Raw genomic sequence first — 21343 nt, 5'->3', positions numbered from 1 at the left:
CAAAATCAATCCACAAAAGTCAGCAGCTTTTCTGTACACCAGCAATATACAAACAGAAAAGGAAATTATAGAAACAATTCCATTTACAGTAGCCAAAAAAAGAATAAAGTACCTAGGGATCAACTTAACCAAGGATGTGATGGACCTATTTAATGAAAATTATAAAAATGTAATAAGGGAAATCAAAGAAGACACAAGGAGATGGAAAGACCTCCCATGCTCATGCGTAGGCAGAATCAATATAGTGAAAATGGCCATATTGTCCAAATTGTTATACAAATTCAATGCAATACCTATCAAAATCCCAGCCACATTCTTCACTGAAATAGAGAAAACAATCCATAAATTCATATGGAACAGCAAAAGACCTAGAATACCCAAAGCAATTCTAGGCAAAAAAAGCAGTGCAGGAGGTATCACAATACCAGACTTCAAGCTCTACTACAAGGCCATCATAACAAAAACAGCATGGTATTGGTATAAAAACAGATCGGAAGACCAATGGATTAGAATTGAAGACCCAAAACTAAAACCGCACTCTTACAGCCAACTGATATTCGACAAAGGAGCTAAAGACATACAATGGAATAAACAGAGCCTCTTCAACTACTGGTGCTGGGAGAACTGGGCAGCCATATGCAGAAAACGCAAAGTAGACCCAAGCCTATCACAATGCACCAAGATCAACTCAAAATGGATCAAGGACCTCAATATCAGACCTGAATCCTTGAAACTACTGAAGGACAGAGTAGGAAAGACGCTAGAACTTATAGGCACAGGAAGGAACTTCCTGAATATAATCCCAGGGGCACAACAAATAGGGGAAAGACTCGACAAATGGGACTACTACAAATTAAAAAGTTTCTGCACAGCTAAGGACATAGCCACCAAAATAGAAAGACAGCCAACCATATGGGAAAGGATATTTACCAGCACAGCAACAGACAAAGGCCTGATATCTGTCATCTACAGAGAACTCAAAAAACTAAGCCCCTCCAAGCCCAATAAACCTATTAGGAAATGGGCAAAGGAGCTAAAGAGAGACTTCACAAGAGAAGATATAAAAATGGCAAAGAAACACATGAGGAAATGCTCAACATCCCTGGTAGTAAAGGAAATGCAAATAAAAACAACCCTGAGATACCACCTCACCCCAGTTAGAATGGCCTACACTCTGAACTCAGGCAACAACAAATGCTGGAGGAGGTGCGGGGAAAGAGGAATCCTTCTCCATTGTTGGTGGGAGTGCAAATTAGTACAACCACTTTGGAGAACAGTATGGAGGTTTCTCAAAAAGCTCAATATAGACCTACCCTATGACCCAGCCATACCACTCCTAGGCATCTATCCTAAACAGCAAACCCCAAGATATCAAATAGACATTTGTACTTCCATGTTTATCGCGGCACAATTCACAATAGCCAAAATATGGAAACAACCCAGATGCCCCTCCACAGACGAATGGATCCAAAAAATATGGTATTTATACACAATGGAATACTACATAGCGAATGGTGAAATATTGTTATTCGCAGGGAAATGGTCAGAACTCGAACAAATAATGTTGAGCGAGACAAGCCTAGAACACAGAAAACAAAGGGGCATGATCTCCCTGATATATGACTGTTAACAAAGGGAGATGGAGAGACAGTAGAGACCAAGTCTGTGAAACCAAAAACTGCTTGTCAAATAGTATTCCCCACAGGATTGGGGCAGTGACCCAACAGTATGTAACTAAAACCAAACAACTACTCAACATATAAAGGTCAAAAATTGACCACTCAGGGGAATACAATAGCTCAAAAGCTAGGTATGCACGTTCATATAAGACTACTGTCGGGGCTGGGGATATAGCCTAGTGGCAAGAGTGCCTGCCTCGGATACACGAGGCCCTAGGTTCGATTCCCCAGCACCACATATACAGAAAATGGCCAGAAGCGGCGCTGTGGCTCAAGAGGCAGAGTGCTAGCCTTGAGCGGGAAGAAGCCAGGGACAGTGCTCAGGCCCTGAGTCCAAGGCCCAGGACTGGCCAAAAAAAAAAAAAAAAAAGAATATTGTCGACATATGGTCTAATATCGACCTTACATTTAAAGCCCTAGGCGAACTTTCTTGGGCGTGTCCACCTGGCAACTGTATATGTTCTTGATACATTGTATATTGTATATATGTCTACCTGACCTAGAGAAGAGATAGAAAAACAGGACACAAGATATCACAAGAAATGTACACACTGTCCTACTATGTAACTGTACCCTTTTTGCACAACACCTTGTCAAAAAATTTGTGTTCAATTAATAAACAAATAAATTTTAAAAATTAAAGAGCAAATTCTGAATGCAGCCAAAACAAAGAAAGAAATTTTCTGCAATGGGAAGAGGATCCGAATAACAGCAGACCTCTCCACACAAACCTACCAAGTGCAAAGTGAGTGGAAGAACACCATCCAAGTTCTACAGGCCAACAATATGCAAGCTAGGATTAAATATCCAGCAAAATTGGAGTTCACATTCAAAGGGAAAACCAGATCTTTCCATAGCAAAGAGGATATAAAGGAGTATGTGAATAAAAAACCAGCACTACAGCGAATTCTAAGAGGGGAATCCCACCCAACAGAAATCGTACAAGACACACACACACAGAAACAGAAAGAAACTACAATAACCAGAGCCCAACAGAAAGAGCAGCTCACTAAAGGCAAGGAAAAAAAATAAAAAGAGGAAAAACAGCCCAACAAGAAAATGGAAGGAGAAAAAACACTCTTATCCTTGATCTCTTTGAATACAAATGGTATAAACTCTCCGATAAAGAGGAGCAGACTGGCAGAATGGATCCGCAAACAAAAAGTTGGCATCTGTTGTCTACAAGAGACCCACCTTACAGCAAGGGACAAAAACAGGCTCTGAATGAAAGGATGGAGCAAGATCTTCCAAGCCAACTCACCTACCAAAACGGCAGGTGTAGCCATCCTGATCTCAGACAAGCTGCACGTTTCATTAAAATCAACTCAAAAAGACAAAGAAGGACACTACATTTTAATACAAGGAAAAATCCAGAATCAAGACATCATGGTGATAAATGTATACTCACTGAACAAAAGAGGCCCCACATATGTCAAGCAAATTCTCACAGAATTTCAGAACAAGATAGACACAAACACAATCATAGTGGGAGACCTAAATAACCCACTCTCCACATGAGACAGATCCAACACCCAGAGGATCAGCAAGGGAGCTGAGGACCTAGGTAACACCATATCCCAAATGGATCTGACAGATCTATACAGAATCTTCCACCCTACAGAGACCCAATACACCTTCTTCCCAGCAGCCCATTGATCGTACTCCAAAATAGATCATGTCATAGCCCACACAAAGAACCTCAGCAAATACAAAAGTATTGATGTCATCCAATGTATTATATCTGATTACAGTGGATTAAAGGTAACCCTCAACAACAAAGGATACCACAGAGGCTATACACACTCTTGGAGGCTAAACCTCACACTGTTATCCAACACATGGGCCACAGACCAAATTAAAGATGAAATCAACGAATTCATAAGCCACAATGACAATGAAAATACATCACAAAGAAACCTATGGGACACAGCTAAGGCAGTACTGAGAGGCAAGATCATTGCCCTCAGCACTCACATTAAAAGAATGGAAGCAGAGCAGGTGAATAACCTCACGATGAAACTAAAACAACTGGAGAAACAAGAAATGACAGAATCTAAAATGACTCGGAGGAGAGAGATTACAAAGATTAAAGAACAGATAAATCTGATTGAAAATAGAAACACCATTCAACAAATAAATAAGACTATAAGCTGGTTCTTTGAGAAAATAAATAAAATTGACAGACCCCTTGCAAGACTTACAAAAAGAAGAAGAGAAGAGACTCATACGTAAAATCAGTGACTCCACTGGAAAAATTACAACAAGTACACACGATAATCAAACAATCATAAGGAGCTATTTCCAGAACCTCTATTCAGTAAAAAAAATAATAATTTTACAGAAATGGATCAATTCTTAGAGAAGTATAAACTGCCCAAACTGAACCAAGAAGAAATAAATCAACTAAATAAACCAATAACTTACAGTGAGATACAGGAGGTATTCAAGAACCTCCCAACAAAGAAAATCCCAGGCCCAGATGGATTCACCAATGAATTCTCTAAAACCTTTAGTGAGGATCTAATACCAATACTCCTCAAACTCTTCCGCGAAATAGAAACAGAGGGAGAAATCCCAAACTCATTCTATGAAGCTAATATCATACTAATTCCCAAACCAGGCAAAGACCCAACAAAAAAAAAAAAAAAGAGAACTACAGACCAATATCACTAATGAACACAGACGCAAACCTCCTTAATAAAATATTAGCTAACAGGATCCAGAAACTGATCAAGAAAATCATACATCATGACCAAGTAGGCTTCATCCCACAGTCACAAGGATGGTTCAACATCCGTAAATCAATCAACATAATTCACCACATAAACAGAACTAAAATCAAGAATCACATTCTTATCTCAGTCGATGCCCAAAAAGCCTTTGACAAAATACAACATCCATACTTATTAAAAGATTTGGAGAGAACAGGAATAGATGGAACATTCCTCAAAACAATAAAAGCCATATACAACAGACCAACTGCTAATATCATATTAAATGGAGAGAAACTTAAATCATTCCCCCTAAAATCAGGAACAAGACAAGGATGCCCACTCTCCCCACTTCTGTTCAACATAGTGCTGGAATCCCTAGCCATAGCAATAAGGCAAGAGGAGGACATCAAAGGGATCCACATCGGCAAGGAAGAAATCAAGTTATCCCTATTCGCAGACGACATGATCTTATATCTGAAGGACCCAAAAAACTCAGTACCCAAACTCCTACACCTAATAAACCAATTTGGCAAAGTAGCAGGATACAAAATCAATCCACAAAAGTCAGCAGCTTTTCTGTACACCAGCAATATACAAACAGAAAAGGAAATTATGGAAACAATTCTATTTACAGTAGCCAAAAAAAGAATAAAGTACCTAGGGATCAACTTAACCAAGGATGTGATGGACCTATTTAATGAAAACTATAAAAATCTAATAAGGGAAATCAAAGAAGACACAAGGAGATGGAAAGACCTCCCATGCTCATGCGTAGGCAGAATCAATATAGTGAAAATGGCCATATTGCCCAAATTGTTATACAAATTCAATGCAATACCTATCAAAATCCCAGCCACATTCTTCACTGAAATAGAGAAAACAATCCATAAATTCATATGGAACAGCAAAAGACCTAGAATACCCAAAGCAATTCTAGGCAATAAAAGCAGTGCAGGAGGTATCACAATACCAGACTTCAAGCTCTACTACAGGGCCATCATAACAAAAACAGCATGGTATTGGTATAAAAACAGACCTGAAGACCAATGGAATAGAATAGAAGACCCAGAAATAAAACCACTCTCTTACAGTCAGCTTATATTCGACAAAGGAGCACACAATGAAATAAACAGAGCCTCTTCAACTACTGGTGCTGGGAGAACTGGGCAGCCATATGCAGAAAACGCAAAGTAGACCCAAGCCTATCACCATGCACCAAGATCAACTCAAAATGGATCAAGGACCTCAATATCAGACCTGAATCCTTGAAATTACTGAAAGACAGAGTAGGAAAGACGCTAGAACTTATAGGCACAGGAAGGAACTTCCTGAATATAATCCCAGGGGCACAACAAATAGGGGAAAGACTCGACAAATGGGACTACTACAAATTAAAAAGTTTCTGCACAGCTAAGGACATAGCCACCAAAACAGAAAGACAGCCAACCATATGGGAAAGGATCTTTACCAGCACAGCAACAAAGGCCTAATATCTGTCATCTACAGAGAACTCAAAAAACTAAGCCCCTCCAAGCCCAATAAACCAATTAGGAAATGGGCAAAGGAGCTAAAGAGAGACTTCACAAGAGAAGAAATAAAAATGGCAAAGAAACATATTAGGAAATGTTCAACATCCCTGGTAGTAAAGGAAATGCAAATAAAAACAACCCTGAGATACCACCTCACTCCAGTTAGAATGGCCTATATTCTGAACTCAGACAACAACAAATGCTGGAGGGGGTGCGGGGAAAGAGGAATCCTTCTCCATTGTTGGTGGGAGTGCAAATTAGTACAACCACTTTGGAGAACAGTATGGAGGTTTCTCAAAAAGCTCAATATAGACCTACCCTATGACCCAGCCACACCACTCCTAGGCATCTATCCTAAACAGCAAAACCCAAGATATCAAAAAGACATTTGTACTTCCATGTTTATCGCGGCACAATTCACAATAGCCAACATATGGAAACAACCCAGATGCCCCTCCACAGATGAATGGATCCAAAAAATATGGTACCTATGCACAATGGAATACTACATAGCGATTTGGAATGGTGAAATATTGTTATTTGCAGGGAAATGGTCAGAACTCGAACAAATAATGTTGAGCGAGACAAGCCTAGAACACAGAAAACAAAGGGGCATGATCTCCCTGATATATGACTGTTAACAAAGGGAGATGGAGGGCTGGGGATATAGCCTAGTGGCAAGAGTGCCTGCCTCATATACACGAGGCCCTAGGTTCGATTCCCCAGCACCACATATACAGAAAACGGCCAGAAGCGGCGCTGTGGCTCAAGTGGCAGAGTGCTAGCCTTGAGCGGGAAGAAGCCAGGGACAGTTCTCAGGCCCTGAGTCCAAGGCCCAGGACTGGCCAAAAAAAAAAAAAAAAAAAAAACAAAGGGAGATGGAGAGACAGTAGAGACCAAGTCTGTGAAACCAAAAACTGCTTGTCAAGTGGTTTTTCCCACAGGATTGGGGCAGTGACCCAACAGTATATAACTGAAACCAAACAACTACTCAACATATAAAGGTCAAAAATCGACCTCTCAGTGGAATACAATAGCTCAAAAGCTATGTATGTACGTTCATATAAGTCTACTGTCGACATATTGTTTAATATTGACATTACATTTAAAGCCCTAGGCGAATTTTCTTGGGCTTGGCCATGTGGCTACTGTATATGTTCTTGATAAATTGTATATTGTATAAATGTCTACCTGACCTAGAGAAGGGAAAGAAAAACAAGGCGTAAGATATCACAAGAAATGTACACTCTGCCCTACTATGTAACTGTACCCTTTTTGCACAACACCTTGTCAAAAAAAATTGTGTTCAATTAATAAATAAAATTTAAAAAATAAAAAAGAGTACAATTGGCAAAAATACCTGTTGCTACTACAAAATCTGTGCCTGATATTTATTTTGCACACTTTTTTATCTTTTGCAGGAATATGTGTGTTTGTGTATGAACATGTTCCAGATTAAAACTGTTAGTATCATGTAAAAGTGGGTGAGTTTAAGTTTAAACTCCAAAAAGGTCATCAAGTTTGGGCATTACCAAATGTTTTAAAGGATTATTGTATTGTTTTAAAGAGGAACAATAGTGGGAAAAATTTCTTTAATTTGTAGATTAAATTTTTGGTATCTTAATGTGTTAGGCTGTTTGCACTGTAATCAAGTTATCTGCCTTAGCTAAAAGGCATTAGAAACTTCAAGTTTTTTCCTTCCACTGTTAAAAATTTGGGACTAAATGTCAGAAGTTTAGATATAAAACTTTGTTTATCACTCTTAAAGAACTGCTTGGGTATCTTAGTCGGAGATCAAGAGGAAATGGAAAAAAACACATAGGATGGGCCTGTGTGTCTATGCTCAGGAGTGAGGGCCTGAACTAGTAAAAGAGCAGCTTAGCCAGTCCATACATGATAGGACAGGTCCTAGGGGGAGTCCACGCATGGTGGGACAGGCCATAGGGGAAGTCCACACATGGGGAAGAGAGTAATCTGGCACAAAGGCAGTTCATCAAGCCCGAAGGAGTCAGATGAGTATATACCCTTTCTGTAGGACAGGACAATGATGGCCTAGCTTTGTCTTCCTTGCATATGGATATTGGAAAACTGTCGATGTGAAAATTGTCAATGTGATTATTTGTTTGGTATTTCTAAAACAGCTTCTTGGTGTGTATTAAAAATAGGAAGGGCTGGGGTTATAGCCTAGTGGCAAGAGTGTCTGCCTCGGATACACGAGGCCCTAGGTTCGATTCCCCAGCACCACATATACAGAAAACGGCCAGAAGCGGCGCTGTGGCTCAAGTGGCGGAGTGCTAGCCTTGAGCGGGAAGAAGCCAGGGACAGTGCTCAGGCCCTGAGTCCAAGGCCCAGGACTGGCCAAAAAAAAAAAAAAAAAAAAAAGGAAAAATCTTTAAAAAGTGGGTTAAAACAATAATCTGAATGATGAAATTTAATTCCTATGCTATTTTGCAGTTTGGATGTATTTCTTTAAAGGGAAAAGATGCTAAGTATGGATTCTTGTGTTTGTAATTCTGGTGCTTGTAATTCTTGCATTAAGGAAAACTGTCCTTTGAGTTCAGAGGTGTTCTGGACTAACTCAGATTTTTTTTTAAATGGCTCTTCTATAACAATCCACCCAGAGGCAATGGCCTGTATCTAGTGCCTCTAGGTTTCAGAGTTCTTCAAATGCAAGTGAAAGCTAAAGTGTATAGGTTAAAGCAGGGGTTAGTAAAGGGCTTTAAAAATCAAGGATGGATTTCTAGATATGAAAATTGGAAGTGAAATTGTCCTAAATGGTTGTTTCAAATTGGGTAAAGGAAAAATTACGGCTACCAAAATAATTGTTTAATTGCTACTCCAGTTTGCCCTGAAGGTTTTCTTAAAAAATTGCAGACAGATCAACAAAGAAGGACAGATGATTCTTACAAGTTTGTCAGATATAACTTTGGACCTTAAAAAGTTCTAGGTAAGACCATGCTTAGAAACTACTTCTGTGTTGAACACCTTGATGCTTATAATTGGAGTAAAGTGACCTTATGTACACACTCATGATCTGAAATCCGCGGTTCAAGGTCATCCTGGGAGGAGAACGGTCCATGAGAGTCTGTCTATAATCAGTCAGCAGAGTGCTAGAAAATAGAGTTGCCTTGAGGCTCAATGTGTAAGAGGGCTAGCCTTGAACTGGAGAACTAAGGGACAGCACTCGGGCCCTGAGTTCAAGTATAGTGACTGACCTAGGGAAATGCCAAAGGTGCATTTATCCCAGCATGGAAGTCACTTCTGGGACAAAAGTGATGGAACATCCAGAGGTAGTAAACCACTCCTTGGATGGCAGAGATGGTGTCAAATCCTGCAGCCACTTGTATTTGACCCTTTGAAAGTTAATCAGAACTGAAATGTCATTGGAGAACAGTTTGTAAGCATGCCTTTCTAATGCCCATGTCTTCTACTAAGTAATTGGGCATGACCTTGCCAGTCATCTGTAATAACAGGAAACTAAGGTCAAAAAACTAAGGTTGTCAAATGGGGGAATAGTTTAAAAATCCCAACTCCCTGCATCTGCTCAAAGCCCTAACTGGCAGTGAACCATGAGCCGGCACATCTGTTCAGGAAAGGAAGCTTGTGGACCTGAGATCGTGTCCTTATTGAGATCTGTCTAAGGACTGCAAAATAATTTAGGCATCGTTTGGTCATCAGAGATGAGTTTCCCCAGCCAGTCATGAAAATGCTTTTGAAACTCATGTACTAAAAAGGCTACAATGCTGTAGCACAAGAAGAGGTCTGTGCAGTGGGATGATGGATGATCTTCACCCATCAACTCACCTTTTAAGATCAAGGAACCAGAAAAAAAAATTGGAAAATGAGGCAGGTATTAAAGGAAGAGGCAGGAAAAACAATGCTAACAAGTGTACAAGGGTGGAGACTGCACTAGTGAGATATGGTTATAGGCCAATCCTTCTATGTCTGCCTAAAGATAATAACCTTACTGGAAATAACTGATTACTAAAAGTTATTGCCCTGGCAAAATTACCCAAGGGCCATTGCCTAAAGCTGTCAGGAAAATCAATGGGGTGCCAGCCTGCAAATACCAGTGTCGTTTAAAAGAAATCAGGAAAGTATTAGATTTCACTAAAGTCAAGGCTTAGATTAACCTTCTTTAACCAGTCTATGCAGAAAATTACAGGTAACCCATCAGAAGGTGTAATATTCTATGGGATCCACTGGAAGACACTGCTGCCTACCACCACCACGGCCCTTGCCCAGTCCACTGGGGTTAAGATCAAGGAGAGCCTGAGAGTAATCTAGAGGAATCTACATTCACCTTGACCACCTCTACTGTGGTAAAAGCAGACGGAATCCCATCACATGCAGCTGATTCCTGTTGGATGGCTGCTTTGGGTCTGCTGAAATTAAGATTTTTGTGGAACATTCTTGCTGTGGTAACCTTCCTACTCCTCCCAATTGACTGAAATTGACTAGCTTTACAAAGAATATTGGATATAACTGGACAATGTTAGGCACTTCAGGGCACAGCAAACGGGAGAAATCCACTCTAAAAATGTAACATCCTCATGGTAATTGGATGTGATACGATAGTAACCTGTCTCTTTCTAGGTGCAAGCCTAGGAGCTGCAGTTCCATTGGACTAGTCTTTGTCTCAGCTTCACTCTCCCCAGAAGCCTGTGGGTGGAGTCACAGTAAATTTCCCTGAGGCAAATCTGAGATAACTGGATACCAAAAGCCAAAGGAAAAATGTGGACAGTTTTAAACTCAAGCCATAAATAAGCTCAAGGAAATGTAAAGAAAGAGGGAAATTACTAAAGAAAGCCTTGGGAAAGGGATTGAGGAAATAAACATGGTTTCCTCTGGATAAGAAAGGGATTTGAAAAGTAAGGGTTGTCTCAATAACCACAGAATGTCCCCATAAGTCGCTGATGGTGTGACTAAGTAGAAGAGGGCATGAATGGTGATAAGGAAAGACTTTGAAAAGAGAATTGGGGAAACAAAGGATTTGCTTTAGATTAGAAAGGGTTTAGTATGTTAAAAGGGAGAGACAATCCCCAGAAAGTTTGATTATGTAGCATATGGTATGAGTACGTCTGAAATTAGAGCTTATGAGTAAAGTTGGTATGTAATTAAGTTGGCTAAAATACAAATAGGGTCAGAATTGGTGCATTGATGTGGAATTATGCTCTATGTTTATCTGTATCTGTGGGGTTAAAGGGCTTGTATGATGTCATCCAAATATAAACCAGGAAGATTTCCTCATGTAAATGTATGTAACTGCTTGATTCCTTTGCTGAGATGGCCCTGAAAAATAGGAGAGGGCTGAATTTGTGCCTCATGAATCAAGTTGTCTTTAAGGAAAGACTGCTGTTTTTATGCCAATCAATCAGGAATTATTGGGGGCAGGGAGAACAGTAGAGATCATGTCTATAAAATAAGAAACTTCTTTTCAAATGGTATTTCCACATGTTTGGGTCGGTGACTTTACATTATGTATCTAAAACCAAATAATTACTAAATAAACATAAAAAGGTCTAGGATAGACCTATCAGAGGATCACAAGAGCTGAACAGCTATGTACATATGATTTTACAAGATGAGGCTAACCAAAATGAACTCCAAGAGAAGGAAACAGGATGGTTTTATTGTTGTCATTATGTTTAATGTACTAGGTGAATTTCCTTTGGCATACCCCATGTGGTTACTATATATGATTTTGGTACACTGGATATTGTATGTATGTTTACCTGAACTAGGGAAGGGAAAGAAAAATAAGGGAGGGTATAACAAATATGACAAGAAATGTACTCACTACCTTATTATGTCACTATACCCCCTTTGTACATCACCTTGTCAATAAAATTTGATTTAAAAAAAACCAGGAATTACTAGGGAAAGCTTAGTATTAGGTGAAAATATAACAGAAAGCAAGAAGGAGAAAATCAGTATCAGTCAATGTTCTCATGTTCTTGCACTCCTGTTATCTGCCCCTGGCTGGAACAGCAATCCTATTATTCCTAGCATTACTAATTGGGCCTTCTGTTATTAATGCCATTACTAAATATGTTTTAAAAAAAAGGCCATAAAACTTATGGCCCTGAAAACAAATAATGATCCAGTGACTCAGATTAAATATTTAATCTGGGAAAAAGAAAAGGAGGGAATGAAATGAAGTGTAAGAATGGAACCCTAATTTGCTTTAAGGCAAGGATGCCTGGAGTTTCCTCGTGTTTTGGTCACAGTTGCTCAAAAACTTGCACAGTTCTCAGAATGTCCAGTACCTACCCTACCCATGTCTTGGTTTTGGGAAATTGTGCAACTCCTATGGATTCTGGGCAGGACCTCATTCTTACCCCCTGATCTATCACCAAATGGCCTGCCTGGAATCCATCTCCAAAATGGTTGATAGATTTCAGCTGCACAACAAAAGGAGAAAACAGGTTATGACTACAGCTGTCCTATGTCAAGATGAAGTTAGTCACAACCTTGGCTTCTGTATGTTTGCTTGCTTGAAAATAACTGCTAAGCTCCACTTCTGTAAATTAGCTTGCTTGTACCTGTTTGTGCTTTTTGCCTTAATAAGCCCTTGCAACTAAGGCTCAGGGCGACTCACTTTCAAGCTGAGTTAGCCCCAGGCGTTCATTTTTGCTTTATAAGAAACCTTAGCCTGAAACAAAGCTTGTTCTGGCTCTGTTCCATGGGTTGGTCACTTTCAAACTGAATCACAGCCATATGGACACCTGGCCAGGTATTGGGGGCTGTTTTCACAGCCATCTTAGACCCTGCCAGGAGATAAGAGGCTGTCCACCCAAATCCAAGGCCTAGAGGTGAGACAAGCCATTCTTTAAATTGAAGAGGCCTGACTCAATGGATAGACCCAGGAGGGCCCTGCTTTTGGAAGTATGTAGATATATTTTGTCATTTAGCCCCAGGGAGCCCTGCTCCTTGTTCTGTGTTTCTGTATAATGCTTTGCTGAGGCTTGGTCTCCACCCAACATGTGACCTTTGTCTTAAAATGCTTGGTACAAGCCTTGTTCTGGAATGCAGGTTTTTGTAATTGGCCCACCTGCAGACTGCTAACATCCCAACAAAGACCACAAAATTCAAACTTTCAGGATGTGGCTTCTCTATTTTCTCATGACTGGTTGTATATCTGATTTAAGGTATATTTTACCACACAACAAAAATGAATATATAAATGTAAAGTCAGCATCTCATTCTTTATGTCCACCTATGAAAATAATTGTCACGTACTCTAAGTTTGTTAAAGTTTCAATAACATAAACCTGAGTAGTAACTCAGCCAAAGTTCACTTAAATGTTCATGTCAAGGTCCTTCAGATAAGCATCTTTTAGCTAAAATGCTAATTTTTACTTTAAAACAAATTTGTTAAGTCCTTTATCAAACAGCTCCTAAATGGCTGTCCCAGCCAGGAAGCCACAAATCCTCAGCCTCTCAAAACCCATAGCAAGGGTTTAATATGTGCTCAATATGTCTTCAGTGTATGTTTGACATATGCAATATGTCTATTCTCCAAGTATATAAGTTGCCTTAAATACAGAACTTCTGTAACAATTGTAGTCAGGCTCAACAGGAGGTGCAACTGCTACAAAAACATACTCAACATATCCTGTATCAAAAAGGGAAGGACTTTTTACTTCTAAAATATACACATTGGATTTTGACAAAAAAGAAAAAATTGTTAAAAGCTCTCCTAATTCAAAACACCTCCTAATTTTACAGACAGGGGCAAAAAGAAGAAGGCAAATTTTTCCAGTAATATTTAACTCCCCCTACCTATCTGCACAGCAAAAGGAGGTACTTAGAGTAATTCCACTGAAGCCACTAGGAAGAGAGAGATTATAAAGATTAGAGAAGAAATTAATGAAATAGAAACTAAAAAACTATACAAGAAATTAATAAAACAAAAAGCTGGGTGTTTTTTTTCAAAAACTATGAACAAAATTGACAGACCCCTTGCAAGACCAACAAAAAAACAGAAAAGGAGAGACCCAAATCCATAAGATCAAAGATTCCACCAGAAAATTACAACATTGAGGACATTCAGACAATCATAAACAACTATTTCCAGACCCTATGCTCACTAAAGAATGAAATCTTTACAGAAATGGATGAATTTTTAGAGAAATACAATCTGTCCAAACTGAGCAAAGAAGATATACCTCAATTAAATAAACCAATAACTTGCAACAAGATACAGGAAGCAGTCAAAGGTCTTGCAATAAGGAAGAGCCCAGATGGATTCACCACATAATTCTATAACACTTTTAAAGAGGAGCTAGTATCAATACTCCTCAAGCTCTTCCATGAAATAGAAGCTGAGAGAGAAATCCCAAACTCATTCTATGAAGCTAATATCAAACTCATCCCAAAACCAGGTAAGGATCCAACAAAAAAAAGAGAGAATTACAGACCAATCTCACTTATGAACACATGTGCAAAACTCCTCAACAAAATATTAGATAACAGAATCCAGAAACAGATTTAAAAAGTATACATCATAACTAAGCAGGCTTCATTCTGCAGATGCAAGGCTGGTTTGACATATGCAAATCAATAAATGTAATTAACTACATTAACAGAGCTAAGACCAAGAATCACATCATTATCTCAGTCAATGCCCAAAAAGCCTTCAACAAAATAAAACACTCATTCTTGTTTAAAGACCTGCAGAAAATAGGAATAGAAGGAACATTGTTTAAAACAATAAAAGCCATATACCACAGAACAATAGGTAATATCATACTAAATGGGAAAAAACTAAAACCATTTCCCCTAAGATCAGGAACAAGACAAGGATGCCCACTCACTCTGCTCTTATTCAATATGGTTCTGGAATCCATAGCCAGAGCAATAAGGCAAGAAAAGGACATTAAAGGGATACACTACTGCCTCTTGCTCTGTACAAGCCTCTGTTTGGGGGGTTCCTTTGTTGGGTAGGCCATTGTACTTAAATTGTACTGAGATATGTAACAACTCAGAAGCAGGACCTGTCCAGTGGTATAAAGATGCAATTAATATATTTAGACAGAATAAGCTGGGGGGGGAGGGGGGGCCTGGATAAACTTCCCCTACCAGTCTCAGAGAGATAAGGTACAATTTGCTATAGTTAAACTCATGGATTCTCCCAATGATGAAGGGAAATATATTTGTTCCAAAATAATGAAAAGCTACCCACAAGACAATGTTCTTATAGGAAAAATTGCCACAGTGCATTTGCCTCATAGTCAGAATTTACCAGTTATTCACAACTCTGTTATGTTGAAAGGATAGTGCCTTAGTTAACATTTTGACTCACTGGAATAATGAAACTATACTGCTAATACTGGATCTAGCTGCAGCTGTTGTTCTGCCCATCCCTGGACTTGTAGTAGGTGTCCAGAAAGAACTCAGCCAGCTAACTTGTGTTTTCTTTTTTTTTTTTTTTTCAAATTTTTATTATCAAACTGGTGTACAGAGAGGTTACAGTTTCATACGTTAGGCACTGGATACATTTCTTGTACTGTTACCTTGTCCCTCATACCTAACTTGTGTTTTCAAGAAGATTACAAATATCATGGCTATAACTTTAGAAGAAACAAATCAGCGAATGAGGGAATGACAAACAGGAATTTTGTGAAATAGATCTGCCATAGATTACCTGTTGTTAAAAAATCACTTGGGGGGCTGGGGATATAGCCTAGTGGCAAGAGTGCCTACCTCGGATACACGAGGCCCTAGGTTCGATTCCCCAGCACCACATATACAGAAAATGGCCAGAAGCGGCGCTGTGGCTCAAGTGGCGGAGTGCTAGCCTTGAGCGGGAAGAAGCCAGGGACAGTGCTCAGGCCCTGAGTCCAAGGCCCAGGACTGGCCAAAAAAAAAAAAAATCACTTGGGACCAAACAATAGTGAGGGAGCTGGGCACCGAGGACCCAGAGAGCTGAGACTGCCACCGCCACACCACCACCACTCGCTGTCCCAGAAAATCCCACAGCATCTCGGGACACACACACCCTCCACACCCTCCAGGACCAGTAAGTTCCCCATCCCCCTCAAGGGGAGATCAGCTCTGGCCCAAAGCTTGACATGAACCTCATTGCAAGGGGACAAAGAAACCAGAGCTCCCTCCCTCACCCTCCCTGACTGAAGGGAACAAAAGAGCCCCATACCTGGTGGTTATAGGACCCTACAGCTCCTGGGAGAACACAGGAGCTAGCAGCAGGTGGACCAACTCCCAACAAAGTCGCCTGGGGAGACACATTAGGCCAGTGTCCCCCAAAGACCCAAATGGGGCACCTGAATTTGTATACACCAGCCCACCCCCCAGCAGGGACCCGAGGACTGTTGGGCACTTGACCTCTGGCTGAGGCGCTTGGGTTTGTGTGGACTTTTTGAACAGCAGACACACTCATGCTCCCATGCAATACCAGCCCAGCAGGGTCTCCTGGGCCAGAGCACACATGCCCCTCACAGCGGAGGCACAGAGAGGCAGTGGGCACCATGCCCTGCCCAGACACTTGGACCAGCTTGAGGTCACACATACCACCTCACAGCAGAATCTCCAGAGGGCACAAACACCCTCTAACAATCCAGGACAGCATGCACCCAAAAGAGGCATGAGAGCTCACATACACATGCCCCACAGAAGGCCCGCGTGGGTCAGTGTACTAGCCCTGCAGGAGGAGGGCCCCGCACCCACTCCCCCATGGGAGCGCACACGTGGGCAAGCCGCCCCTCAAAGGCAACACCCGCTCTGATAGGCACACTCCACACACATGAGCAGGCTACTCCTCAGTGGCAACACTGAGGGACGCACTCCATACAGGTGGGCGAGCCACCCCTCAGCAGCAAAACTCATTCTGAGAGGTGAGCACTCCTGACCCACAGCAACTAGCAGGGAAAGAAAGAAAAAAGAGAAAAGTCTCCACACCACACCGAATCGGTGACCCACAAACCCCCAACAGGGGCTCACAAGGGGCAGCACCGCATGGTGGCAGAACACAAACCTGCAGAGAAAGCCACAGAACCTACCCACCCTTAACTGTGGAGAGGGTGACTGCATTGGCAACAACCAAGATGGTCACACTCATCCATAGGGCAGTAAGGTTCAATGGCAGAACTCAAACCCAGAGCCAGGATACAAACAAGTCCTGGCTGGCAGACCCGCCAGAACCAGCACAAAGCCAAGCCAAGGCCGCCAACTACAGGCTCCCAATAAGAAGTACAGGGACAAATGAAGAACACATAACTCCTTCATCCCAGATGTGTAAATCACAAAGAAATATTACAAACTTGATGAAAGGTCAAGCCAACTCGCCAGCTCCAAAAAACAGTACAACCAAAGAGGAGATAGAGAATAAAAAAACACTTGAGGCATTGATAGCAGAAATGACCAAAAGCCTCAGGAACGAATTCCAAAAGCAACTCCAGGAATTTAGAATGGAATTCTCAAAGGAACTTCAGGAGGTCAAGAAAGAAATGGAAGTAAATATGTCAAACAAATTCTCACAGAAGTACAGAAAAAGATAGCCCCAAACACAATCATAGTGGGAGACTTTAATACTCCACTCTCTCCAAGAGACAGATCCAACACACAGAATTAGCAAGGGAGACGAAGACCTAAGTAACACAATATCCCAAATGGATCTGACAGATCTGTACAGAGTTTTTCACCATACAGAGAACCAATACACATTCTTGTCAGCAGCCCATGGAACATACTCCAAAATAGATCATGTCATAGTCCACACAAAGAACCTCAGCAAATACAAGAGTATTGATGTAATCCCATGTATTATATCTGATCATACTGGAATCAAGGTAACCCTCAATAACAAAGGATACCACAGAGGCTACACAAATACTTGGAGGCTAAACCTCACTGTTACTTAACACTTGGGTCACAGAGAAAATTAAGGATGAAATTAACGAATTCATAAGCCACACGACAATGAAAATACCTCACAAAGAAATCTACAGGATACCGCTAAGGCACTGCGGAGGGGCAAGATCATTGCAGACATTAAAAGAATGGAATCAGATAGTGAATAATCTCATGATGAAGCTAAAACGTTTGGAGAAACAAGAAAAAATTGAATCTAAAACGACTAGGAGGAAAGAGATCACAAAGGTTAAAGAAGAGATAAATCTGATTGAGAATGGAAAGACCATTCAACAAATAAATAAAACTAAAAGCTGGTTCTCTGAGAAAATAAATAAAATTGACAGACCCCTCGCAAGACTTACAAAAAGAAGAAGAGAAGAGACTCATTATCGTAAGATCAGGTACTCCACCAGAAAAATTACAACAAATACACACGATATTCAAACAATCATAGGGAACTATTTCCAGAACCTCTACTCACTAAAGAACGATAATTTTACAGAAATGGATCAATTCTTAGAGAAGTATAAACTGCCCAAACTGAATCAAGAAGAAATAAATCAACTAAAAAAACTAATAACTTACAGTGAGATACAGGAGGTAATCAAGAGCCTCCCAACAAAGAAAAGCTCAGGCCCAGATGGATTCACCAATGAATTCTCTAAAACCTTTACTGAGGATCTAATACCAATACTCCTCAAACTCTTCCGCGAAATAGAAACAGAGGGAAAAATCCCAAACTCATCCTATGAAGCTAATATTATACTCATCCCCAAACCAGGCAAAGTCCCAACAAAAAAAAAAGAGAACTACAGACCAATATCACTAATGAACCCAGACGCAAAGCTCCTCAATAAAACATTAGCTAACAGGATCCAGGAACTGATCAAGAAAATTATACATCATGATCAAGTAGGTTTCATCCCACAGACACAAGGATGGTTCAACATTCGTAAATCAATCAACGTAATTCACTACATTAACAGAGCTAAGAACAAGAACCATATCATCATCTCAGCCGGTGTATTTTGTCAAAAGCCTTTGACAAAATACAACACCCATACATGTTAAAAGCCCTGGAGACGACAGGAATAGAGGAAACATTCTTTCAAACAATAAAAGCCATATACAACAGGCCAACTGCTAATATCATATTAAATGGGGAGAAACTAAAACCATTCCCTCTAAAATCAGCAACAAGACAAGGATGCCTACTTTCCCAACTTCTTTTCAACAAAGTGCTGGAATCCCTAGCCATAGCAATAAGGCAAGAGGAGGGTATCAAAGGGATCCACATTGGAAAAGAAGAAATCAAACTATCCCTATTCACAGATGACATGATCTTATATCTGAAGGACCCAAAAAACTCAGTCCCCAAACTCCTAGACCTAATAAACCATTTTGGCAAAGTAGCAGGATACAAAATTAACCCACAAAAGTCAGCAGCTTTTCTGTACACCAGCAATGTGCAAGCAGAAAAGGATATTATGGAAATAATACCATTCGCAATAGCTTTTTTAAAAAGAGTAAATTACCTAGGGATTAACCCAACTAAAGACGTGAATGACCTACTTAATGAGTACTATAAAAATCTAAAAAGAGAAATCAAAGAGGACACAGGAGATGGAAAGATCTCCCATGCTCATGGGTAGGCAGAATCAATATAATGAAAATGGCCATATTGCCCAAAATGTTATACAAATTCAATGCAATCCCCATCAAGATCCCAGCTACATCCTTCACTGGAATAGAGAAAGCAACCCATAAATTCATATGGAACAGCAAAAGACCTAGAATATCCAAAGCAATTCTAGCCAAAAAAAAAAAAAAGGAGTGCAGGAGGTATCACAATACCATATTTCAAGCTCTATTATAGAGCCATCATAAAAAAAAAAAAAAAAACAGCCTGATATTGGTATAAAAACAGACCTGAAGACCAATGGAATAGAAGACCCAGACATAAATCCACATTCTTACAGTCAGCTGATATTCAACAAAGGAGCTAAAGACATACAATGGAATAAACAGAGCCTCTTCAACTACTGCTGCTGGGAAAACTGGGCAGCCATACGCAGAAAACTCAAAGTAGACCCTAGCCTATCACCATGAACCAAGATCAACTCAAAATGGATCAAGGACCTCAACATCAGACCTGAATCTTTGAAACTACTGAAGGACAGAGGAGGAAAGATGCTAGAACTTATAGGCACAAGAAGGAACTTCTTGAATATAGCCCCATGGGCACAACAGATAGAGGAGAATCTCAACAAATGGGACTACTACAAAATAAAAAGTTTCTGCACAGCTAAAGACATAGCCACCAAACTAGAAAGACAACCAAACATATGGGAAAGGATCTTCACCAGCACAGCAACAGACAAAAGCTTAATATCCGTCATCTACAGAGAACTCAAAAAAACACCCTCCAAGCCCAGTAAACCAATTATTAAATGGGCAAAGGAGCTAAAGAGAGACTTCACAAGAGAAGAGATAAAAATGGCAAAGAAACATATGAGGAAATGTTCAACATCCTTGACAGTAAAGGAAATACAAATAAAAACAACCCTGAGATACCACCTCACTCCAGTTAGAATGGCCTATACTCTGAACTCAGGCAACAACAAATGCTGGAGGGGATGCGAGGAAAGAGGAACCCTTCTCCATTGTTGGTGGGAGTGCAAATTAGTACAACCACTTTGGAGAACAGTATGGAGGTTCCTCAAAAAGCTCAACATAGACCTAACCTATCACCCAGCCATACCACTCCTACGCATCTATCCTGAACAACAGGTCTCAGGATATCAAAAAGACATCTGCACATCCATGTTTATCGCTGCACAATTCACAATAGCAAAAATATGGAAACAACCCAGATGCCCCTGTACAGATGAATGGATCAAAAAAAATGAGGTACCTATACACAATTGAATACTACATAGTGATTAGAAATGATAAAATATTGGTATTTGCAGGGAAATGGTCAGAACTTGAACAAATAATGTTGAGCAAGACAAGCCTAGAACACAGAGAAAAAGAGGCATGATCTCCTTGATATATGACTGTTAAGGTAGGGAGGGAACAGTGGAGACCAGGTCTGCGAAGCACAAAACTTCTTGTCAAATGGTATTTCCCACAGTTTTGGGTCAGCGACCTTACATTATGTATCTAAAACCAAACAACTACTAAACATAAAAAGGTCTAAAATAGACCTCTCAGTGGCTCACAATAGCTCAAAAGCTATGTACGTATGATCATATAAGACAAGGACAAGCAAACACTATTGTTGACGTTATATTTTAAGTTCTAGGTGAATTTCCTTTGGCATATGCCACGTGGCTACTGTATATGTTTTTGGTACACTGGATATTGTATATATGCCTACCTGATCTAGGGAAGGGAAAGGAAAACGAGGGTGTAAGATATCACAAGTAATGTACTCACTGCCCTATTATGTAACTGTACCCCTTTTGCACACCTTGTCAACAAAATTTAATTAATTAAAAAAAGGGGAACTTAACATCCTGAGAACCAAAAGACATGAATCAAA

At 40.2% G+C, this 21343-nt stretch overlaps 1 long non-coding RNA gene across 1 annotated transcript; it reads right to left on the bottom strand.

Annotated features, from left to right (window-relative positions):
- Positions 1-5666: 5666 nt before the first annotated feature.
- Positions 5667-20169, bottom strand: LOC125348862. The gene is made up of 3 exons (XR_007210413.1): positions 20080-20169; positions 13708-13711; positions 5667-5777 (listed from the first exon to the last, which is right to left on the bottom strand). It is a non-coding gene; the product is annotated as an uncharacterized LOC125348862 (long non-coding RNA).
- Between the last annotated feature and the right edge of the window lie 1174 nt (positions 20170-21343).

Source organism: Perognathus longimembris, chromosome 3 (assembly GCF_023159225.1).
Source record: "Perognathus longimembris pacificus isolate PPM17 chromosome 3, ASM2315922v1, whole genome shotgun sequence".
NCBI lineage: Eukaryota > Metazoa > Chordata > Mammalia > Rodentia > Heteromyidae > Perognathus > Perognathus longimembris.
This window is presented reverse-complemented; position numbering and strand designations above follow the sequence as displayed.